Genomic DNA, 25,439 nt, shown 5'->3' with positions numbered 1-25,439 from the left:
CACAGACTGTCCAGGAGTTGGCGGATGCTTTAGTCCAGGTCTGGGAGGAGATCCCTCAGGAGACCATCCGCCACCTCATCAGGAGCATGCCCAGGCGTTGTAGGGAGGTCATACAGGCACGTGGAGGCCACACACACTACTGAGCCTCATTTTGACTTGTTTTAAGGACATTACATCAAAGTTGGATCAGCCTGTAGTGTGGTTTTCCACTTTAATTTTGAGGGTGACTCCAAATCCAGCCCTCCATGGGTTGATAAATTTGATTTCCATTAATAATTTGTGTGATTTTGTTGTCAGCACATTCAACTATGTAAAGAAAAAAGTATTGAATAAGATTATTTCATTCATTCAGATCTAGGATGTGTTATTTTAGTGTTCCCTTTATTTTTTTGAGCAGTGTATTATTTTGTACAACATTTCACTTACATTACACCTTTGAAGCCAGAGAAATAAACCCTTACATCCCTTTTCAAAGGCAGGTACATAGTATTCACAAAGGTTATACCATAATGTGGTTCACTTTACATTAGGTTGCTTGCTCCTGGGTAGGTACGTTATAGTTACATACATATCCATTGTAAATACATTGCTCTTACATATAATTCAGTACATCCTTTAAGCCAAATAATATGGAAATAAGATAACTGAAGCTGTAGTTAATTATAGGGCGTGCAGCTGACGGAGTGCTAGCCTACCTTATTTTTGTGGCAGTGATTTATGTAGTTACATGTAACAAGGTTACATAACAGGATGCATTGTTAACATGGTGCGACACAGGACACCGCAAAAGTGTAATTAGAGAACACGTTAGTTACATTTGGAACAAGACATCTTGTAATGACATATACACAAATCATGAGTAATTACACGTGGAATAACTTCCGACAAGCTGATTTGTAATTACATATCCTTGTTCCACTTGTGTAATTACCTATTGCTAAACCCTTATTACAGTGTAACTACTATGTTATAAATACATGCATTACTATTTATTTACATATTCATTTAATATACACTTGCGGTAAAGTGTTACCAGTTTTTTCTGTCAGCAAACACAAAGTTATGTTAGCTAACTAGACAGTTATTTAGCCAGCTAGCTAGCTATTTATAGCTATGACTATACATTGGCTTTCACCTAGCTAGTTAATGTTATCAACCAGAGAGACATTCAGGTCTTAGCTACGATTCCTAGCTAGTTGTCTAACTCCAGCTGTAAAAACAGTTGAGTTGAATTCCTATTTGAAAAGCCCTTGAGTAGAATAACTAGCTAGCTAGCTAACATTAGTATTTGAAACCATCCAGTCTTATAATTACATTTACATGTTAGTGTTTTAGCAGACGCCCTTATCCAGAGCAACTTACAGTTAGTGAGTGCTTAAATTTTTTCATACTGGCCCCCCGTGGGAAACGAACCCACAACCCTGGCGTTGCAAGCGCCATGCTCTACCAACTGAGCTTCAGGGGACTATTAATTAAATGTCATTTATCATTCAATATCATTTCTAAAAATCTAAACTTTATTTGTTTCTGGCAGTGTAGATCTGATGTTTTCTTTTAAAATAATTTTCTAGACCAATGATCTAGAATCTGCCAACACATTTGAAAATACAGTACAACCCCAATCAAAGTACAGAATATATATTTTTTGTACATTTACCCTTTTCTCGATATTGTAAAATTGTAATACCATGTTGTTCTACTGGAAACATGCCTTTATCTATGTACGTGGGTGTGTGTAATGATGTGTACATCTCCCGCCAATGCGACACCCCCAGGTGTAAGCCCGCTTTGAGAAGATTCTGGAGGAGGTGACCCACTAAGCCCCTCGCTACATGGAGTCTATCTTTGACCAATCACAGGAGGAAGAGGATCACCAATAACGAGAGGTAGGCTACACCTGCAATCAGACTATTACTAGAAGGGTGTGTGTAGTTTTTCTTTGGGAAAGGGAAAGAGGATACCTAGTCAGTTGCACAACTGAGTCAGTTGCACAATGTCCTTTCGGTTCCTGGCCCAACGCTCTTAACCACTAGGCTACCTGCCGCTCTACTCAGCTCTCACTGATAATATTTATGTCATGATCTCTCAATCCCCCTCTACCGCTTTCCCTCCATTTCTCTTTCCCCTTTTTCTTCCTCGCTCTCCTAGTGTGAAGGCTGTGTCTAATGAGCTCCACAACACTCATTGCCATCAATGACCAGGACAAACTGCGCTGGTGGAAGAACACCACAAACCGGGCATGCCCACTGACCGGCCTCAGCTCCAGGTGCAACACACACACACACACACACACACACACACACACACACACACACACACACACACACACACACACACACACACAGCGGGCTAATGGAAGTTAATGGGGCTTAATTGAGTGTACTCTAATATGGGATGATGTAAACTTTAGCCCCTTTGTTTTTGTCAGCGTTAGTCTAATGTAGTGAACAGTGTACAAGCTAATGTAGCAGACTGTTTAATTGATAATGCCAGAGAAGCTGGTGTTTGGAGGATATATTCACACGGCAAACCGTGCCAATATATCCTCCAAAACACTTGCTTCGAGGGCATTATCACTTTTATACAACGGGTTACCAACATATTAAAATAATGATTGACATATTTTCATTAAAAACTTTATTTTGATGAATTTATTCAAAACTATTTCATCCTTCCACAAGATATTGTCCCGTCACAAATCTAGGGTTGCTACCTAAGCCGGCTGGTCATTCATTCTATCGGTTCGGTTGCCAGAGACGCGACCCAGTCGTTTAGTCTTTTTGTTCTGTATCTATGGACCCAGTCGTTTGTTCTAAATGTTCCATTGCCATACTGGCTGCCAACGTTCTTATCCCTTGCTTGCTAGATAGCCAACTACGGAAAACTTACAGTCACGTCAAACAGTGCAGCCAGAATAACAACAGTAGCTGCAATTGTTTAAGCTGTTTTCAAGTGACATTTATTTGGACACATCCATAACAATGAGCTAATGAGGCGCGATTTCACCTGGCATAGAAAATGTGCTCACTTGTCAGGACACTGCTGTTCAGATGAACTAGCCAAAAACACAGCTAACACAAACACCTTTTTTCAATTGACATTTTGTTGTATATACCCATAAAAATGATGCCAGCTGAATCATGATTTCGACAGGCTGACAAACGCTGCCTTCCCATCTGCCTCTTCCCGACTCCCGACACGTTCATTACTATGGGACAGCTGGAGATCGAATTTGAATATTGAAATAATGTTGCCAATGTCGAAGACAAACAGCAAAGTTTATACAAATCTCCGCAGTTGAAAACGAAATGTTAGTCTAAAAGAAATGTGAGATGATGTCTAGATGCTTTTTATAGTAGAGATAAAGTTTATAAATTGCCTGGCTGGGCTGATGAGACAGTGGATTGCGCAGTCAGATGGAACAGAGTAAATAGGCATTTTAACGTCATAGATTTAGCCGGTGGTAACTTGTGGAATAGACACCGACTGGAATGCGGTTTTAACCAATCAGCATTCAGGATTAGACCCACCCGTTGTGTAAAACAGTGTATGGTCCAACAATGCAACCATTATTAGAAACTGCTGGAGGGCAATATACTGGACCGGTCTGCCTTGTTGTTCAAAGGAGTCTAATGAAACATCTCTTTCAGGAGTGGGCACCAGAAAATAAAATAAAAAAAGGGAAGAAAGAGGTAGAGGCACAGCAAGGCACAATAGAGGTAAGCATGTCTCCATCTGTCTTTATGACCTCCTGCACCAAAGACAGCACTTCTAAAAGCCTATTTCACACCATCAGGGCCTAAAACTAAATGTTTTGTATACCAGCCAGTGTGGCAAATAGATTTTAAAAAATCTACCAACCACTCCACATTTTTACCAGCAACATAATTTTTATTGTTTTACAACAAATGAGCATGCTTAATGTTTCTAATACAATAAATGTATTACTTATGGTATATTGCTCAATTTAATTTAATACTCTGTGACCGGAGTCAAAATATCAGAGACAAAAATGTTCAGCTGCCCCTTTAAGGTTACATTGGTAACAGGGCTACTCCCAGTTGTCATGTGTGCCTGTAAGAATCTCACTAATAGAGGCTGACAATGTCTATTTTTGCTAGCAGTGGAAGCAAACTCAAACATTGAAAAGTCTTACTTTAGTAGGCTTGAGTAAATTAGAACAACTTTTATACCTGTGCGCATTGCTTTTAAAAACAAATCTTTCATTATAGACTCAGACAGGGAGAGGTTGAAAATGTCAGTGAAGACACTTGCCAGTTGGTCAGCGCATGCTCGGAGTACACGTCCTGGTAATCCGTCTGGCCCTGCAGCCTTGTGAATGTTGACCTGTTTTAAAGGTCTTACTCACATCGGCTACGGAGAGCGTGATCACACAGTCTGATGCTCTCATGCATGTTTCAGTGTTACTTGCCTCGAAACGTGCATAGAAGTAATTTAGCTTGTCTGGTAGGCTCGTGTCACTGGGCAGCTCGCGGCTGTGCTTCCCTTTGTAGTCTGTAATAGTTTGCAATCCCTGCCACATCTGATGAGCATCGGAGCCGGTGTAGTACGATTCGAAGCCGGTGTAGTACGATTCGACACCATTACATCATTTAAAATAAAGTGAATAATCTCTGTTACATATTGTTGTTTGTTTGTGTTTAGGAGGTCCAGTAGGTTAATATGAATGGTACTGATGACTATTACAATCATGATGATAAGGTTGACTTGAGTGCAATATTATGTTTATGTTTTGATATTGTAATAATTTACTTTCTGTAACTGGTCTCATCACTTGCTGCTTGCATTTCAATAGCTAAGATGTTTATGATTTACATAATTGTCAAAAAGAGAGGATAAATCAGGCTAAGATGATGCAACATCAGTCAACAACCATCTTAGTGCAGAACAACATTGCCTGCACACATACAGTGCATTCGGAAAGTATTCAGACCCCTTGACTTTTTCACATTTTGTTACGTTTCAGCCTTATTCAAAAATGAATTAAACTGTTTTTTTCCCCTCATCAATCTACACACAATGCCCCATAATGACAAGGTGAACAGGTTTTTTGAAATTTTTGCAAATCCTTTACTCAGTACTTTGTTGAAGCACCTTTGGCAGCATTTACAGCCTTGAGTCTTCTGGGGTTTGACGCTACAAGCTTGGCAAACCTGTATTTGGAGAGTTTCTCCCATTCTTCTCTGCAGATCCTCTCAAGCTCTGTGAGGTTGGATGGGGAGCGTCGCTGCACAGCTATTTTCAGGTCTCTCCAGAGATGTTCGTTCGTGTTCAAGTCCGGGCTATGGCTGGGCCACTCAAGGACATGCAGAGACTTGTCCCGAAGCCACTCCTGCGTTGTCTTGGCTGTGTCCTTAGGGTCGATGTCCTGTTGGAAGGTGAACCAGTCGGAGGTCCTGAGCGCTCTGGAGCAGGTTTTCATCAAGGATCCCTCTGTACTTTGCTCCGTTCATCTTTCTCTTGATCCTGACTAGTCTCCCAGTCCCTGCCACTAAAAAACATCCTCACAGCATCATGCTGCCACCACCATGCTTCACCGTAGGGATTGTGCCTGGTTTCCTCCAGACGTGACACTTGGCATTCAGGCCAAAGAGTTCAATCTTGGTTTCATCAGACCAGAGAATCTTGTTTCTCATGGTCAGAGTCCTTTAGGTGCCTTTTGGCAAACTCCAAGTGGGCTGTCATGTGCCTTTTACTGAGGAGTGGCTTCCGTCTGGCCACTCTACCACATTGGGTTCTTTGTCACCTCCCTGACCAAGGCCCTTCTCCCCCGATTGCTCAGTTTAGCCAGAGGCCACTGTGTTTTTGGGGACCTTCAATGCTGCAGAATGTTTTTGGTACAATTCCCCAGATCTGTGCCTCGACACAATCCTGTCTCGGAGCTCTATGGACAATTCCTTCGACCTCATGGCTTGGTTTTTGCTCTGACATGCACTGTCAACTGTGGGACCTTTTATAGACAGGTGTGTGCCTTTTCAAATCATGTCCAATCAATTGAATTAACACAGGTGGACTCCAATCAAGTTGTAGAAACATCAAAGGATGATCAATGGAAACAGGATGCACCTGAGCTCAATATCAAGTCTCATAGCAAAGGGTCTGAATACTTATGTAAATAAGGTATCTGTTTTTAATTTTTAATACATTTGCAAACATTTCTAAAAACTTGTTTTTTGCTTTGTCATTATGGGGTATTGTGTGTAGATTGATGAGGAAATAAATTAATTGAGTCAATTTCAGAATAAGGCTGTAATGTGGAAAAAGGGAAGGGGTCTGCATACTTTCCGAGTGCACTGTATAACTGTAAAGTAATGTAACCATTTTTTGAAAATGGCTATAACTGATGCTTCGTGGTCTTATGCTGTCATCTATTGGATATATCTAGCTATTACATTTATTAATTCACAGCAGACCATAAAGACATTGTAGAGGCAGCTGAGAAATAAAGTGTATTTTTCTTCTTAATTCCAGAGATCAGTCTCAAACCTGCCCCCACGCCTTGCAATAATAAATACCATAAAATAACTAATTTTTTTTTTTTTTTAAACAGCAAATACTTATAGGTTTTCATTTTTTTTAAATAACAAATGCTATTTCTCACTATAAATGGCATTTACTATCGTAATAGTATTACTAAAATAACAGATTTCGACACATCAAATTACCCAGCAGCCATTTGGAAACAACAAAAGTCATCAACATTTTGTATTTCTTCATTAAAAAATTTATTCTGGCGGTTTAAATGTGCAACTTCTTTAAAAATAGGACAGGGACATGCATTTTGTTTAGGTGTTACACCTTTTCTGAAAAAAATATGGTAAACCATGACCAGAAAAACAATTCATTGGTAGGCGCCAGCCATCTCTGGCACGGTGGATCACCAAATCAAATCAAATCAAACTGTATTGGCCACATGCGCCGAATACAACAGGTGCAGACATTACAGTGAAATGCTTACTTATAGCCCTTAACCAACAGTGCATTTATTTTTAACAAAAAAGTAAAAATAAAACAACAACAAAAGTGTTGAGAAAAAAAGACATAACAGTAGGGAGGCTATATATACAGGGGGGTACCGGTGCAGAGTCAATGTGCGGGGGCACCGGCTAGTTGAGGTAGTTGAAGTAATATGTACATGTGGGCAGAGTTAAAGTGACTATGCATAAATAATTAACAGAGTAGCAGCAGCGTAAAAGGATGGGGTGGGGGGGGGCAGTGCAAATAGTCCGGATAGCCATGATTAGCTGTTCAGGAGTCTTATAGCTTGGGGGTAGAAGGTGTTGAGAAGTCTTTTGGACCTAGACTTGGCACTCCGGTACCGCTTGCCGTGCGGTAGGAGAGAGAACAGTCTATGACTAGGGTGGCTGGAGTCTTTGACAATTTTGAGGGCTTTCCTCTGACACCGCCTGGTATAGAGGTCATGGATGGCAGGAAGCTTGGCCCCAGTGATGTACTGGGCCGTACGCACTACCCTCTGTAGTGCCTTGCGGTCGGAGGCCAAGCAGTTGCCATACCAGGCGGTGATGCAACCAGTCAGGATGCTCTCGATGGTGCAGCTGTAGAATTTTTTGAGAATCTGAGGACCCATGCCAAATCTTTTCAGTCTCCTGAGGGGGAATAGGCTTTGTCGTGCCCTCTTCACGACTGTCTTGGTGTGTTTGGACCATGATAGTTTGTTGGTGATGTGGACACCAAGGAACTTGAAGCTCTCAACCTGTTCCACTACAGCCCCGTCGATGAGAATGGGGGCGTGCTCAGTCCTCTTTTTTTTCCTGTAGTCCACAATCATCTCCTTTGTCTTGGTCACGTTGAGGGAGAGGTTGTTGTCCTGGCACCACACGGCCAGGTCTCTGACCTCCTCCCTATAGGCTGTCTCATCGTTGTCGGTGATCAGGCCTACCACTGTTGTGTCGTCGGCAAACTTAATGATGGTGTTGGAGTCATGCCTGGCCATGCAGTCATGGGTGAACAGGGAGTACAGGAGGGGATGAGCACGCACCCCTGAGGGGCCCCCGTGTTGAGGATCAGTGTGGCAGATGTGTTGTTACCTACCCTTACCACTTGGGGGCGGCCTGTCAGGAAGTCCAGGATCCAGTTGCAGAGGGAGGTGTTTAGTCCCAGGATCCTTAGCTTAGTGATGAGCTTTGAGGGCACTATGGTGTTGAATGCTGAGCTGTAGTCAATGAATAGCGTTCTCACGTAGGTGTTCCTCTTGTCCAGGTGGGAAAGGGCAGTGTGGAGTGCAATAGAGATTGCATCATCTGTGGATCTGTTGGGGCGGTATGCAAATTGGAGTGGGTCTAGGGTTTCTGGGATAATGCTGTTGATGTGAGCCATGACCAGCCTTTCGAAGCACTTCATGGCTACAGACGTCAGTGCTACGGGTCGGTAGTCATTTAGGCAGGTTATCTTAGAGTCCTTGGGCACGGGGACTATGGTGGTCTGCTTGAAACATGTTGGTATTACAGACTCAGTCAGGGACATGTTGAAAATGTCAGTGAAGACACTTGCCAGTTGGTCAGCACATGCTCAGAGTACACGTCCTGGTAATCCGTCTGGCCCTGCGGCCTTGTGAATGTTGACCTGCTTAAAAGTCTTACTCACATCGGCTACGGAGAGCGTGATCACATAGTCATCCGGAACAGCTGGTGCTCTCATGCATGCTTCAGTGTTGCTTGCCTCGAAGCGAGCATAGAAGTGGTTTAGCTCGTCTGGAAGTCTTGTGTCACTGGGCAGCTCGCGGCTGTGCTCCCCTTTGTAGTCTGTAATACAACATGTATCCAGGCGTACAATGATATCGCTTCACCAAATAGCCGTAACCTTGTTAATATTAAGTAACCCAAGGTAAGCCTTCGCGGATAAATGTCATCGCTAACAATAGCGAAGCTGGCATTGTGACGCAAAACAATGGGCTGGGAATATAATGTTTGGAAGGCGAGTTGGTGCCACGGTGCTTAATAGAACTTATAGGAACTGGCAGGGTGAAAAATGCCCTAAAATAAGGCCTGTTTTTTTGCGATTACTTAAAAAATACGGCAAGCAGCTGGGACCTACTGTAATATGAAACTGGGCTCCATTGTGGATGCAATGAACTAAACCCGCCCCTACGTACAGTGCCTTCGGAAAGTTTCAAACCCCTTAACTTTTTCCACATTTTGTTACGTTACAGCCTTATTCTAAAATTGATTAAATAAATAAAAATCCTCAGCAATCTACACACAATAACCCATAATGACAAAGCAAAAACAGGTTTAGATATTGTTGCAAATGTATTCAAAATACAAAACTGAAATACCTTATTTACTACATAAGTATTCAGACCCTTTGCTATGAGACTCGAAATTGAGCTCATGTGCATCCTGTTTCCATTGATCATCCTTGAGATGTTTCTACAACTTCATTGGAGTCCACCTGTGGAAAATTCAATTGATTGGACAGGATTTGGAAAGGCACACACATGTCTTATAAAAGGTCCCACAGTTGACAGTGCATGTCAGGACTGAAACCAAGCCAAGTCGAAGGAATTGTCCCTAGAGCTCCGAGACAGGATTGTGTCGAGGCACAGACCTGGTGAAGGGTACCAAAACATTTCTGCAGCATTGAAGGTCCCCAAGAACACAGTGGCCTCCATCATTCTTAAATGGAAGAAGTTTGGAACGACCAAGACTCTTCCTTGCCTTAACCCTAGATATAACCTACTTTAGCCTTAACCCTTACCCCTAACCTTAATTCTAGGGTAGGGTGGCCTAGAACACTTTTAGAAACTATTTTAGTAATAATATTATGTCAGTAAATACCATTATAGTACTAAATAGCATTTTGCTGTTTTTTAATTTTTTATTAGTTACAGTATTTTATGATATTTATTATTGCAAGACAGAACACTTTATAAACAAGACACATTTTGTTTCATTTTTCAAATGTGGTTTGAACTGGGTGTGACCTGGTAACCTCTATGTGAAGGCCCAGCAATTGGCGTGGGATAGGTGGGGCAGGTTTGAGACTGACCTCAGGAATTAATAAGAAAAATACACTTTTTTTCACAGCTGCCTCACCAACGTCTTCGTGAATTAAAAACTTTAAATTGCAAAATATTTCCAATAGATGGCAGCATAAGACCACGAGGCATCAGTTATATGCTTCGTGGTCCCCTGTAGCTCAGTTGAGAGCATGGCGCTAGCAACGCCAGGGTTGTGGGTTCATTTCCCACGGGGGGCCAGTATGAAAAATGTATGCACTCACTAACTGTAAGTCGCTCTGGATAGAGCGTCTGCTAAATGACTAAAATGTAAAATGTTACAGGCTACTAGCAGCAATATGATCAACATAAAATAGCATGCAACCAAAGACTATATGTCCCCTGATTTTCTAAAATGGTCACTCATTACTTTACAGTTAGCTGGCCTGTGTTTCTTTTGGGAGAGCAAAAAATAGTAACTATAGCAGGTATTGATCCCCGACCAAATAATCACTAACCTCAACCCTAGTATACATGTATTATAAAATCATCTTACATTTTAGTCATTTAGCAGACGCTCTTATCCAGAGCGACTTACAGTTAGTGAGTGCATACATTTTCATACTGGCCCCCCGTGGGAAACGAACCCACAAATGCGTTGCAAGCGCCATGCTCTACCAACTGAGCTACAATAATATCTCATATGACAGTGAGAGTAAACAGCCTCGGAATAGAAAAGACAAAAGAGTGGATCTTCCACAGCCCGCCAATAAATTACATCATGCAACCCTCGTGGTTATTACATTTACTTCAGGGGCCTCCCGAGTGGCGCAGCGGTCTAAGGCGTCACTACAGACCCGGGTTCTATCCCAGGCTGTGTCACAACTGGCCATGATCAGGAGTTTCATAGGGCGGCGCACAATTGGCCCAACGTCGTCCGGGTTAGGGGAGGGTTTGGCCGGGGGGCTTTACTTGGCTCGTCGTGCTCTAGTGACTCCTTGTGGCAGGCCGGGCACCTGCAGGCTGACTTCGGTTGTCAGTTGAACGTTGTTTCAGCCGACACATTGGTGCAGCTGGCTTCCGGGTTAAGCGGGCGGGTGTTAAGGAGCACGGTTTGGCGGGTCATGTTTCGGAGGACACATGATTCAACCTTTGCATCTACTGAGCTTGTTGGGGAGTTGCAGCGATGAGACAAGATCGAAATTGGAAGAAAAAGGGGGTAAAATAAATATTAAATGTTTTACTTCAAGGCAGAGTTGCCACTACCGGCACAAGCTTTTGGCGGGGCTTGTTGAGTTGGCTACTTGTGCGAGAGAGCAGCTGGATGCTAGTTGATGAATTTGACAATGAATGTACTAGGAAAATACAGTTTTCTTGACCAGAGGTGACTGAATTCATTTTCAGGATTATTGATAATCGTTATTGAAATAGTAATCAAGTATAACTTCAAAACATGAGCATAAAAACAGGTAATAATAAATATGAATCATCATTATAGTAATTCACAATAATCTGTTAAAATTATGTATCAGTCCTTCCTCTTGCGTCAACAGTTTGGAAAGGGACAGAAAGGAAGGCTGGGGGGGGGGGGGGGGGGGGGGTGTACCCAGGGAAGACTCATCTTCAGAAATGTCATTCACGGTCTTATGCTGCCATCTATTGGAAATATTTAGCAGTACCATAAACAATGTGTTGATCATACCATCAACAACTTTCTATAGCCAAGGTCACCGATTTAAGTGTATAGTAATCCTTAAAAACTTTCTTAAGATGGGTAACTTTATCTGCCAAAGTAACTCCCCCTTAAAGCGGCAATCAGCAGTTTGAAACAATAACAAAGTGGGCTCCCGACACTGTTTTGGTAAAAAGCTGGGATGGGGCTGTAGAAATGTAACCACAAAAATGTATAGACAGGGTTATGGATGCAAGGACTGATCATCCATGGTATAAAAATGAGCTTTAACCATGTTTTGAGGCTTTAGAGTGTTGTTGTTTTTTTACAAACATTGGAGTAAAACAAGCTTGTATTTATGGTTCTGATAGAGAATGACAGTTCAACTCAGCTCATGATCTTAAGAGCCTTTGCTTTGCTGAGCAGTTCATTTTCAGAAGTTTGCTGCCTGCCATGCCATGCTATGCTATCAGTGAATTAGACCTGTGAATAATGAAAAGTGAAGTTTATAGGGGAAATAGGGGTATGACTGTCTATTTCGCCAAATATCTCACAATGTGTATATTTTGATTTTTTTCAAGTCGGACACCATTTTAATCAGGAGAATCTCCTTTTAGTAATGATGTAAATCTGGGCAGCAATCTCGGTTGTCATCAAATGCTAGCCCCAAAATACTTTTTGCCATTGGAACCCTGAGCTCCGCCCATTGTTTTCCTATGGATACACATGCCGGTTTATTTCGCCAAATATCTCACAATGTGTATATTTTGATTTTTTTAAGTCGGACACCATTTTAAATCAGGAGAATCTCCTCTTTGTAATTATATAAGTCTGGGCAGCGAGCTCTGTAGTCATCGATCACTAGACCAGAAATTGTCAGAAGTTTACATTTTTTCCCCTACTGCCTCATTACGCAGATGTAACGTTAAGCACAGTATACATCATCGAGGTGCGGATGTTTACTTTCTACACGAGTTGTTCTTTTTCAGTTTCGTCCTAAGAACAGATTGTAGTGATAAAATAAAAAATAATATTTTTTTTGGATACATTTTTTGGTGCCATTTAGCATTTAGGGGAAATTGAATTCTAGGCATCACTCCACTCCAGTCAGAAGAGGCTCAGCGAAGGTTCGTTTCAATTTATTTGCTATTGCCTCGTGCTAGTGTTCCAGCTCAACCAACATTCTTTGGCCGTTGTTCAGCTTGGGTGAAATTTGACTCGTTCTATTGTCCAGCCTAGCATTGATTGTGAAGCCTGCTCCCTGGTTAGCTACATGCTAGCTAGCAGGCTAGTTAACGTTAGCTAAGTGACAATGGAGTGACGTGAAGTGACTGCTGCCGGTGCTGGCTTACCTTCAACTTCAACTGCCTGGGGTTAGTCTGCGTGGCTGCAGTCTGAGCTCCACGGCAGTAATGCGCAAACACACCAGTTTTCTGGAAGCTTGGGACCCGGTTTCATTAAGATAAATTGTATTGATAAAATAAATTACCTTCCTAGATTGCAGGATAAATTGTCTAGGTAGCTAAATGTCGAAAGGTTGTCCTGGCTGGTCTATCCAGTAAACGTGTTTAGGCTAACCAGCTACCTTCTGCAGCGCTCTGCACCATTCGTGCTATTTCAATAAAGTACAGCTTTTATTCGATTAGTTTTAAAAGCGTGTAACATTGTCCATCTCCCAAGCTTGCTAGTTTGATGGAGAACCCTGCCCTACCCTCTCACTAACGTTGCTTACTGGCTTCATAATGTCGAGTTCAGAACAACTGGGAAGTCGAAAATCTCCGACTTCAGTGCGTGCGTTCAAGACAACTGGGAAGTCGGGAAAAAACGAGCTCCGACTGGGAAAAATATTTTGAACGGTCATCCAACTCGGAATTCCAAGCCGGAAATCGGGCCAATTTCTAGAGCTCCGTCTTTCCGACATGAATATCACTGACGTCATGATTTGACCTCGTTTTTTCCCGACTTCCCAGTTGTCGTGAAAGCACCATAACTGAGGGCAGCGTAGTCGGCTTGCCTGCTTCTACTTCTTCTTTGTGTGAATTTCCGGCAGACTAGACGCTGTATTGCATATTGCTGCCTTTCGCAGGTCGGAGTGCAGATTGCACATTTTGGTGACAAAAAATGGCAAAAGGGGAGGGGGAAATGTTTTAATTGCACCACCATCTAACCTTGCACCTATTTACGAATGGACAATCTGACAACGCTCTGAATTTACAACCCAGTCGCTCATGAATTATGTACTATATGTACATAGTTAATGAGAGACTGGTTGCAATTTACGAACGGCCCAGAGCACACTCTTCTTCTATGGTATATTGGCGATGGCACAATTTAATGTGAATTGCCAACCACCTACTGCGCGGGATGGAAACTGGATTCCCCAAAATGGAACAAAATACCCACAAAAAAGGACTATACTACCCAAATAAATCAAAATAAACTAAACTAAATCAAACAACTTTTATGTACAAAAAAATATACAAAAATATCTGATCCCTACACAGGCTCAAGGGGAACCTGGGAGGGCGGGTCTTCCGGCGCCAGTACTCCTTGCAAGTCTTCAGATGTAATATCCTTCAGTCTCAAAAACTTTTCTGCTGCAGCCACAATGATGTCCAGTTTCTTATACTTCTTTAAGACTTGTGCCATACAGTTTATAATAAAATATACCTTTTTAACACACTGTTGACTAGCAGCAAACATTTACTACAGGCTGTGGTGCGTCTACTACCATATCTTCACTAGCATCACTTGGGATGGTGTTCTCGGGGTGATGAGAGGTGCTGGGTTTGCGCCAGACATAGTGCTTTCCTTGATGGCCAAAAAGCTCAATTTTAGTCTCATTTGACCAGAGTACCTTCTTCCATATGTTTGGGGAGTCTCCCACATGCCTTTTGGCGAACACCAAACGTGTTTGCTTATTCTGTTCTTTAAGCAATGGCTTTTTTCTGGCCACTCTATCGTAAAGCCCAGCTCTGTGGACTGTACGGCTTAAAGTGGTCCTATGGACAGATACTCCAATCTCAGCTGTGGAGCTTTGCAGCTCCTTCAGGGTTATCTTTGGTCTCTTTGTTGCCTCTCTGATTAATGCCCTCCTTGCCTGGTCTGTCATTTTTGGTGAGCGGCCCTCTCTTGGCAGGTTTGTTGTGGTGCCATATTCTTTCAATTTTTTTATTTTTTATTTTATTTTTAATAATGGATTTAATGGTGCTCCGTGGGATGTTCAAAGTTTCTGATAGTTTTTTATAACCCAATCCTGATCTGAACTTCTCCACAACTTTTTCCCTGACCTGTTTGGAGAGCTCCTTGGTCTTCATGGTGCCGCTTGCTTGGTGGTCCCTCTTGCTTAGTGGTGTTGCAGACTCTGGGGCCTTTCAGAACAGGTGTATACAGTTGAAGTCGGAAGTTTACATACACTTAGATTGGAGTCATTAAAACTCGTTTTTCAACCACTCCACACATTTCTTTTTAACAAACTATAGTTTTGGCAAGTCAGTTAGGACATCTACTTTGTGCATGACACACGTAATTTTTCCAACAATTGTTTACAGACAGATTATTTCACTTATAATTCACTGTATCACAATTCCAGTGGGTCAGAAGTTTACATACACTAAGTAGACTGTGCCTTTAAACAGCTGGGAAAATTCCAGAAAATGATGTCATGGCTTTAGAAGCTTCTGGTAGGCTAATTGACATCATTTGAGTCAATTGGAGGTTTACTTGTGGATGTATTTCAAGGCCTATCGTCAAACTCAGTGCCTCTTTGCTTGACATCATGGGAAAATCAAAAGAAATCAGCCAAGACCTCAAAAAGAAAATTGTAGACCTCCACAAGTCTGGTTCATCCTTGGGAGCAATTTCCAAACACCTGAAGGTACCACGTTCATCTGTACAAACAATAGTACGCAAGTATAAACACCATGGGACCACGCAGCCGTCATACCGCTCAGTATGGAGACGCGTTCTGTCTCCTAGAAATTAACATACTTAGGTGCAAATAGTGCAAATCAATCCCAGAACAACAGCAAATGACCTTGTGAAGATTCTGGAGGAAACAGGTACAAAAGTATCCACAGTAAAACGAGTCCTATATCGACATAACCTGAAAGGCCGCTCAGCAAGGAAGAAGCCATTGCTCCAAAACCGCAATAAAAAAGCCAGACTATGGTTGCAGTTGCAAACATCGTACTTTTTGGAGAAATGTCCTCTGGTCTGATGAAACAAAAATAGAACTGTTTGGCCATAATGACCATCGTTATGTTTGGAGGAAAAAGGGGTCCGCTTGCAAGCCGAAGAACACCATCCCAACCGTGAAGCACGGGGGTGGCAGCATCATGCTGTGGGGGTGCTTTGCTGCAGGAGGGACTGGTGCACTTCACAAAATAGATGGCATTTGAGGAAGGAAAATTATTTGGATATATTGAAGCGACATCTCAAGACATCAGTCAGGAAGCTAAAGCTTGGTCGCAAATGGGTCTTCCAAATGGACAATGACCCCAAGCATACTTCCAAAGTCAAGGTATTGGAGTGGCCATCACGAAGCCCTGACCTCAATCCTATAGAAAATGTGTGGGCAGAACTGAAAAGGCGTGTGCGAGCAAGGAGGCCTACAAACCTGAGTCAGTTACACCAGCTCTGTCAGGAGGAATGGGCCAAAATTCACCCAACTTATTGTGGGAAACTTGTGGAAGGCTACCCGAAACGTTTGACCCAAGTTAAACAATGTAAAGGCAATGATACCAAATGCTATTTGAGTGTTTGTAAACTTCTGACCCACTGGGAATGTGATGAAAGAAATAAAAGCTGAAATAAATCATTCTCTCTACTATTATTCTGACATTTCACATTCTTAAAATAAAGTGGTGATCCTAACTGACCTAAGACAGGGAATTTGTACTCGGATTAAATGTCAGGAATTGTGAAAAACTGAGTTTAAATGTATTTGGCTAAGGTGTATGTAAACTTCCGACTTCAACTGTATATATACTGAGATCATGTGACAGATCGTGTGACACTTAGATTGCACACAGGTTAACTTTATTTAACTAATTATGTGACTTCTGAAGGTAATTGGTTGCACCAGATCTTATTTAGGGGCTTCATAGCAAAGGGGGTGAATACATATGCATGCACTGCTTTTCTGTTATTAATTTTTTCAAATTTTTTGAAACAAGTAATTTTTTTCATTTCACTTCACCAATTTGGACTATTTTGTGTATGTCCATTACATGAAATCCCAATATAAATAAATTTAAATTACAGGTTGTAATGCAGCAAAATAGGAAAAACGGCAAGGGGGATGAATACTTTTGCAAGGCACTGTATGTGAGCAGAGTTGAGCGGTTGGAAATCCCGCTCATCACGCACCGCTCCGGTGCTCCATGTCCTTTCCTACCACTCCCCTAAAAACTGCTCCACACTCACAGGAAAAAAAAAACTCCCGCTCCAAATTTGCTCCATTCATTAAAATCACAATTTTGTGACTACCTGGACCTACCAATTGGTTTTAAAGTTTTGAAACCAAACCATTTGGATTTTAATTAAAAGTATTTGAATAAACATGAAAAGGTGAATGTAAGAAGCGAACAGCATTTCAAATAGGATACATGTCATATTAAACAGCATATAAACACTCTAAATAGGTCAGGAGCCAGACAGGGAGCCTAAGGAACGAAAATTAATTATTTAGGCTATATTATTTCAATTATTTCAAGGCTATAGCCTACATAGAAATACATTGTGAAACATTTGCGAGTGCGACACAATAGCCGGTAGCGACATAAAGTGTGCAGCATTTAATCAACATTTCGTTGTATTAAATCATTATAGTCTATAAATTGCGCATATAGGCTGTGATTTACTTAAATACAAATTAAATGAAAATGACTTATTAGTGCCTTTTAATTCATTTTTAGAATTCATTTTTAGAAACACTAGTTTGGCCAGTCTGTGGCTTCAGGCTCATTCGATGGTGCCTGGAGAGCCGGCCAGCAGCGGAGAATATCCTCTCCACACTTGCAGAGCCACTGGGGATGCTAAACGCCCTTTTGGCCAGGCTGGGCAGAGATGCAGAGTTTTTTGTTTTTTTCTATAGGTAGGCCTAAAGGTTTTTAGGCAAAATAACCCAATCAAAACTGAAGGTTTCTTGAACGTGGGAATATGCCAGGCCTATTTGGCCAAAATCAATTATGGCCTATTGTATAGATAATAGAACAAAAATGAACGAAACACTTTGCTACGATGACACACTTAGTTATCTACCCACCTCATTCCTTTCTTTTAGCATGTGCACGTAGTAAGTACACCATCATACCATCTTATTTGGGATAAGTGTATTTTCCAATTCCACAAGGATTCTTTAGTTGTGGATGTTTCATGTAGCCAGCGTGTAACAACTGCCATGTCCCGCACGTAGAACAATGGCATCCGGTCTATACCAGCAGGTGGCATCCAAGCCTTACACATAACAGTGGACACTACATCACCACACTCCCTCTCTTGCTCTTGGTCCTCATCTTTGTAAGTCACCTTGATTTAGCACCTCTGTGTTTTATCATTTTCTTTATGAAAATATTTAATGAACTCCATGACAGTAGCTAAAGCAAGGGGCTATTAGCAGCACACAAGTAGACTACAAATGCATGCTGGGGTGGGCATGCCCTGAGCTCCCGAAGTGAGCGCTACTGTAATGAAACTGGAGTGGGCGAGAAGGCCGATGCTCCAGCCTTTGGGAATCTCGCTCCACACTCCAGTCAAATTGGGCACGCTCCGCTCCTAGCTCTGCTGCAGCTCCGCTCCGCTCCTAGTTCCGCTTCAGCTCCGCTCCGCTCACATACTCGGCACTGGAGGGAATTTATGAACGCCCTAACGTTACTGCGCAAGTGCTAGTGGGACAAAAGACTGAGCAAGCCATTCAGGCCATTTGCTCCTCTAGCGACCACACAGCACAGTGCCGACTTTCAAAAGGTTGAGGACAAGCGAGAGTGGGAACTGTAAGTACACATGTTTTGTAAGAATACTTTTCTAAACATTCTGTAATCTGTATAGGTTGCAAACTATTATTTTCTCTAGCAGGCTAACTACCTTGCTTTGGCTAGGTACAAGGCGGGAAAGCATAGCTAACTTAACTGATTTGCTAACTATCTAACTTGCTGTATGGGTTAACTAGCTATCTACAGTAACTAGCTATCAGAGTTTGTGAGAGAGGGGCATTAATAAGCCACTAAGAAGGGGAGATGAGGACAATGATTTGGCCAAATGTAGCTACATCATTAGCTAGCTACTGCTGGTGATTAGCTAGTCATTGGTGTGTGCACGTGTAACTAACTAACTAACGTTAGTTATGTAGCTAGCTAGCTAACATAACAAAAAATCTCTAGCAGCTAACGTTAACGTTAGTTACTCAGGGTAAAGTTAGCTACCTGCAGTCAGATGCTAAGTTACCTAGCTAGTAAACAAGACAGGAAAGCATAACTAGCTGGTTTGCTAACTAGCTTGCTGTAGTTATCCAATGATCATACAGTAGTTAGCAAGCTAACTTGTAAGAGGAGCTTAATATGGCGCTAGGGGAATGAGGTTGGCAAAATGTACCTACTGTTGATGTGCCAGCACGCACTTTTCTGCCGTGATACATTTGAATACTGCACCATTTGTATTAGTTTGTTAGTCAAACCTGTTTTAATCGTGCAAAATCATGAATCAGGTCCACATTTTGTTTAAACTTTCACGCCCTCTGTGTGTGCATGTGTCTGTGCGCACTCTCGCTGACAAATGCAGTTAAACAATGAGTGAGATGTGCATTTGTTAGGCTGTGATTTTTTTATTTTTTTATTTTATTTTATTTCACCTTTATTTAACCAGGTAAACCAGTTGAGAACAAGTTCTCATTTACAACTGCGACCTGGCCAAGATAAAGCAAAGCAGTGCGATAAAAACAACAACACAGAGTTACATATGGGGTAAAACAAAACAAAGTCAAAAATACAACAGAAATACATATATATACAGTGTGTGCAAATGTAGCAAGTTATGGAGGTAAGGCAATAAATAGGCTATAGTGCAAAATAATTACAATTAGTATTAACACTGGAATGATAGATGTGCAAGAGATGATGTGCAAATAGAGATACTGGGGTACAAATGAGCAAAAATAAATAACAATATAGGGATGAGGTAGTTGGGCGGGCTAATTTCAGATGGGCTGTGTACAGGTGCAGTGATCGGTAAGGTGCTCTGACAACTGATGCTTAAAGTTAGTGAGGGAGATAAGTGTCTCCAGCTTCAGAGATTTTTGCAATTTGTTCCAGTCATTGGCAGCAGAGAACTGGAAGGAATTGCGGCCAAAGGAGGTGTTGGCTTTGGGGATGACCAGTGAGATATACCTGCTGGAGCGCAGACTACGGGTGGGCGTTGCTATGGTGACCAATGAGCTAAGATAAGGCGGGGATTTGCCTAGCAGTGATTTATAGATGGCCTGGAGCCAGTGGGTTTGGCGACGAATATGTAGTGAGGACCAGCCAACAAGAGCGTACAGGTCACAGTGGTGGGTATTATATGGGGCTTTGGAGACAAAACGGATGGCACTGTGATAGACTACATCCAATTTGCTGAGTAGAGTGTTGGAGGCTATTTTGTAAATGACATCGCCGAAGTCAAGGATCGGTAGGATAGTCAGTTTTACGAGGGCATGTTTGGCAGCATGAGTGAAGGAGGCTTTGTTGCGAAATAGGAAACCGATTCTAGATTTAGCTTTGGATTGGAGATTCTTAATGTGAGTCTGGAAGGAGAGTTTACAGTCTAACCAGACACCTAGATATTTGTAGTTGTCCACATACTCTAGGTCAGACCCGTCGAGAGTAGTGATTCTAGTCGGGTGGGCGGGTGCAAGCAGCGTTCGGTTGAAGAGCATGCATTTAGTTTTACTAGTGTTTAAGAGCAGTTGGAGGCTACTGAAGGAGTGTTGTATGGCATTGAAGCTCGTTTGGAGGTTTGTTAACACAGTGTCCAATGAAGGGTCAGATGTATACAAAATGGTGTCGTCTGCGTAGAGGTGGATCTGAGAGTCACCAGCAGCAAGAGCGACGTCATTGATATACACAGAGAAAAGAGTCGGCCCAAGAATTGAACCCTGTGGCACCCCCATAGAGACTGCCATAGGTCCAGACAACAGGCCCTCCGATTTGACACATTGAACTCTATCTGAGAAGTAGTTGGTGAACCAGGCGAGGCAGTCATTTGAGAAACCAAGGCTATTTAGTCTGCCAATAAGAATGCGGTGGTTGACAGAGTCGAAAGCCTTGGCCAGGTCAATGAAAACGGCTGCACAGTACTGTCTATTATCGATCGCGGTTATAATATCGTTTAGGACCTTGAGCGTGGCTGAAGTGCACCCATGACCAGCTCGGAAACCGGATTGCATAGCGGAGAAGGTACGGTGGGATTCGAAATGGTCGTTGATCTGTTTGTTGACTTGGCTTTCAAAAACTTTTGAAAGGCAGGGCAGGATGGATATGGGTCTGTAACAGTTTGGATCTAGAGTGTCACCCTCTTTGAAGAGGGGGATGACCGCGGCAGCTTTCCAATCTCTGGGGATCTCAGACTTTACGAAAGAGAGGTTGAACAGGCTAGTAATAGCTGTGATGCACATAACAGGCTGTGATGCACTTCACTTTATTGCTGAGTGACAACTGTAATAGTTAGCTAGTGATATTATTGTCATACCAGTGGCATAACTGTTAACTGTCATGGTAGGATAATATCAACAGAACAGTTTTTACAATATGTTGCCATGCCAAGGCTCATTTTTGCTTTTTTTCACAGATCAGCGTGGTGTTTGTGGGCTGTTACACAAGGTATGTCATGTAATAGTTGGGTTTTTGCATAGCTGATGTTAAAACATAAAATAAATTACAATAATTTCCCTTCCAAAACGCTATATATCCACTAGGGGGTATTTTTCCCTTTCAGGACAATCCGATACATATGCAGATACGATACAAGAATGATACATGTTTATACTGGGGAAAACGATTCAATATGGTTATATTTCACTGACAAGCTCTTAACTTTGCCATTATACTTGTTTGATTATGGGGAGGGGGGACTAAGCATTTAATTGGCTTTTATAAACTTCCTTAGACTGCACTGGCGAGAACCTGTCAGGCTCAGAGGTTTGTATGTCCATGAGGAAGATAGTAATTATTTAATGCAGTATAGTACATTCTGATTAAGGGCCTATTTATGGCTGTTTTCACTTTCACTGTCTACATCGAACATGTATGTTATTATGTGTCACTCACTGTCAATACACTGTGTTGTTACCAGATGGAAAAGACTGCTTCCTGATTTTTGTGGCCCATGCACGGGGGAATGCTTGTGTTCAGGGACACAATGGTAAGCAAGGCTACATTCAACATGTGTTCCTCCTGCATTGATGATTGTCAACTGCAATACTTTTCCATTCATCAGAAGAGTTACATAATTGATTCACTCTTTCTGCAGGGTTAGTGTTTGAGGTGCTGGCTCCTCGCTTCTCCTCCTGCATGATCTCAGACATAGTGTGGCAGAGGGTGTGCTGGAAGCTGCTGGAGAACATCCCGGAGTGCTGGCTGGAGAGTGCTCACTGGGTTGGTGCAGGCTGTCAACAGGGAAGGGAAGGGGAGATGGCTAGAGGTTATAAAAAGGTGTCAAACTGTCTGCGTCTTTGTCCCATTTCTTTCTCTCGTAATGTAAGTGTTATTTTTCCTGTAGGCCTGTCAGAGGTCCAGGATCATGGGGAACCTGGTGTTCAAGAACAAAAAGGCCCAGTTTGACATCACCCATAAACTGCTTCTGCTCCAATACAAGTATGAGGTGAGACGGTGAACTGATGGTGAACTGATGGTGAACTGATGGTGAACTGATGGTGAACTGATGCTGAACTGATGCTGAACTGATGGTGAACTGATGGTGAACTGATAGTGAACTGATGGTGAACTGATGGTGAACTGATGGTGAACTGATGGTGAACTGGGCAGTCAGTCATTCATTCTGTACTATGCTTTTATTCAATCTATCATTGTTGGAATTGAAAAATCTTCCGTGATAGCTGTTTTGAGGACGTGTTTTGAGGTGTTAGTTTCTGAACAAACAGAGTAAAAACTCAAACGGATGACTAAAAAAAGCTCAAACCAAGTTTATTCACCCACTGGGTCATACAGCTGCAAAGACAAAGCATGATTATACAAGCACATATAACTTCCTACTAGGCGGGGTCAACTCCTTACACATCTAGACAGCCAATACATCTCTGTTGCTAGGCAGGAACTTAATTGGTTCCTCTCACTGGTGTGGTCATAGCCCTGCCTGATGCTAGAACCTTTGTGGGCGTGGAAGTGTATGTGTGTGAGATAGGACTGTAGTAGGAGGGTCGTTGTGTTGGGCCCCTCTGGCCCCCCTCCCAGAGGTTTCTTCTCACTTCATCTGTTGACTTGACCTCAAGCCGAATTCCTCGCTCTTCCCTTGTTCCGCAGCTGGCCTGCCTTATCAGAGACAAACTATTGCCTTCGCCTCCCTCCTTAGAAACATGGAACAGAATATGAACTTTCTGCACTGCCCCTTGTCTTTCTCAGTAACTTTCCATACACCAAGTTCCTATTCACCCTTCATTGACCCCAACATATACAGTGCATTCGGAAAGTATTCAGACCACTTCACTTTTTCCACATTTTGTTACGTTACAGCTTTATTCTAAAATGGATGAAATCGTTTTTTCCGCCCTCATCGATCTATACACAATACCCCATAATGACAAAGCAAAAACAGGTTTATAGCGATTTTAGCAAATTTATTAAAAATATAAAACGTAAATATCATATTTACATAAGTATTCAGACCCTTTACTCAGTTCTTTGTTGAAGCACCTTTGACAGCGATTACAGCCTTGAGTCTTCTTGGGTATGACGCTACAAGCTTGGCACACCTGTATTTGGGTAGTTTCTCCCATTCTTCTCTGCAGATCCTGTCAAGCTCTGTCAGGTTGGATGGGGAGCGTCGCTCCACAGCTTTTTTCAGGTCTCTCCAGAGATGTTAGATTGGGTTCAAGTCCGGGCTCTGGCTGGGCCACTCAAGGACATTTAGAGACTTGTCCCAAAGCCACTCATGCGTTGTCTTGGCTGTGTGCTTAGGGTCTTTGTCCTGTTGGAAGGTGAACCTTCGCCCCAGTCTGAGGTCCTGAGTGCTCTGCAGGAGGTTTTCATCAAGAATATTTCTGTACTTTGCTCCGTTCATCTTTCCCTCAATCCTGACTAGTCTCCCAGTCCCTGCCGCTGAAAAACATCCCCACATCATGATGCTGCCACCACCTTGCTTCACCGTAGGGAGGGTGTTGGCCAGGTGATGAGCTGTGCCTGGTTTTCTCCAGACGTGACGCATGGCATTCAGGCAAAATAGTTCAATCTTGGTTTCAAGTCCTTTAGGTGCCTTTTGGCAAACTCCAAGTGAGCTGTCATGTGCGTTTTACTGATGAGTGGCTTCTGTCTGGCAACTCTACCATACAGGCCTGATTGGTGGAGTGCTGCAGAGATGGTTGTCCTTCTGGAAGGTTCTCCCATCTCCACAGAGGAACTCTGGAGCTCTGTCAGAGTGACCATCAAGTTCTTGGCCACCTCCCTGACTAAGGCCCTTCTCCCCCGATTGCTCAGTTTGGCCGGACGGCCAGCTCTAGGAGGAGTCTTGGTGGTTCCTAACTTCTTCCATTTAAGAATGATGGAGGCCACCGTGTTCTTGGGGACCTTCAATGCTGCAGACATTTGTTGGTACCCTTCCCCAGATCTGTGCCTCGACACAATCCTGTCTCGGAGCTCTACGGACAATTCCTTCGACCTCATGGCTTGGTTTATGCTCTGACATGCACTGTCAACTGTGGGATGTTATATAGACAGGTATGTGCCTTTCCAAATCATGTCCAATCAATTGAATATACCACAGGTGGACTCCAATCAAATTGTAGAAACATCTCAAGGATGATCAATGGAAACAGAATGCATCTGAGCTCAATTTCGAGTCTCCTAGCAAATGTTCTGAATACTTATGTAAATAAGGTATTTCTGTTTTTTTGTGTTAAAACATTTGCAAAAACCTGTTTACGCTTTGTCATTATAGGGTATTGTGTGTAGATTGATGAGGATTTTTATTTAATCCATTTTAGAATAAGGCTGTAACTTAACAACATTTGGAAAAAGTGAAGGGGTCTGAATACTTTCCGAATGCACATTCCTTATACATGTCAAGTAATTAATACATTCTAGTATGGTACCATTAATAAGTATATTTGAGGCTAGAATCCAACAGTCCCTCCGTTTTGAATAGCAACTCCATACTGTTCAACATTATACAAACTTTGAAATTACTTATAAATGAACAGAAAATAAAACATAATTAATATTCTCAGTTGATTTGTATGTTTACACCTCCGAGACTTATGGCCTGTGACTATGTAATCTGCTTCCATGGCATAAAACCCTGGCCTCAAACCTATAATCACACTATGCATACTCTTCTGCCTGGTTGCTGATAATGGGCCTTTGTACGCTATGTAGATATTCCATAAAAAAATCAGCCATTTCCAGCTACAATAGCCATTTACAACATTAACAATGTCTACACTGTATTTCTGATCAATTTGATGTTATTTTAATGGACAAAAAATGTGCTTTTCTTTCGAAAACAAGGACATTTCTAAGTGACCCTAAACTTTTGAACGGTAGTGTATGTTGCTTTTTCACATTTGTTCATTGGTTTTGCAAA

General features: G+C 42.2%; 1 protein-coding gene across 1 annotated transcript in view; it reads right to left on the bottom strand.

Moving 5' to 3' along the window:
• The window catches only part of LOC311144616 (zinc finger MIZ domain-containing protein 2-like), a 92,327-nt gene extending 78,923 nt beyond the window's left edge, over window positions 1-13,404 (bottom strand). The window contains exon 1 of the mRNA XM_084180654.1: window positions 13,004-13,404. The gene's annotated coding sequence lies outside the window, so the exon portion shown is untranslated. The remainder of the gene's footprint in view (window positions 1-13,003) is intronic.
• Between the last annotated feature and the right edge of the window lie 12,035 nt (window positions 13,405-25,439).

The sequence above is a fragment of the Coregonus lavaretus genome, assembly GCF_964263955.1.
Source record: "Coregonus lavaretus genome assembly, chromosome: 17".
Taxonomy (NCBI): Eukaryota; Metazoa; Chordata; class Actinopteri; order Salmoniformes; family Salmonidae; genus Coregonus; species Coregonus lavaretus.
Note: the sequence above shows the minus strand (reverse complement) of the source record. Positions and strands in the feature narration are given on the sequence as shown.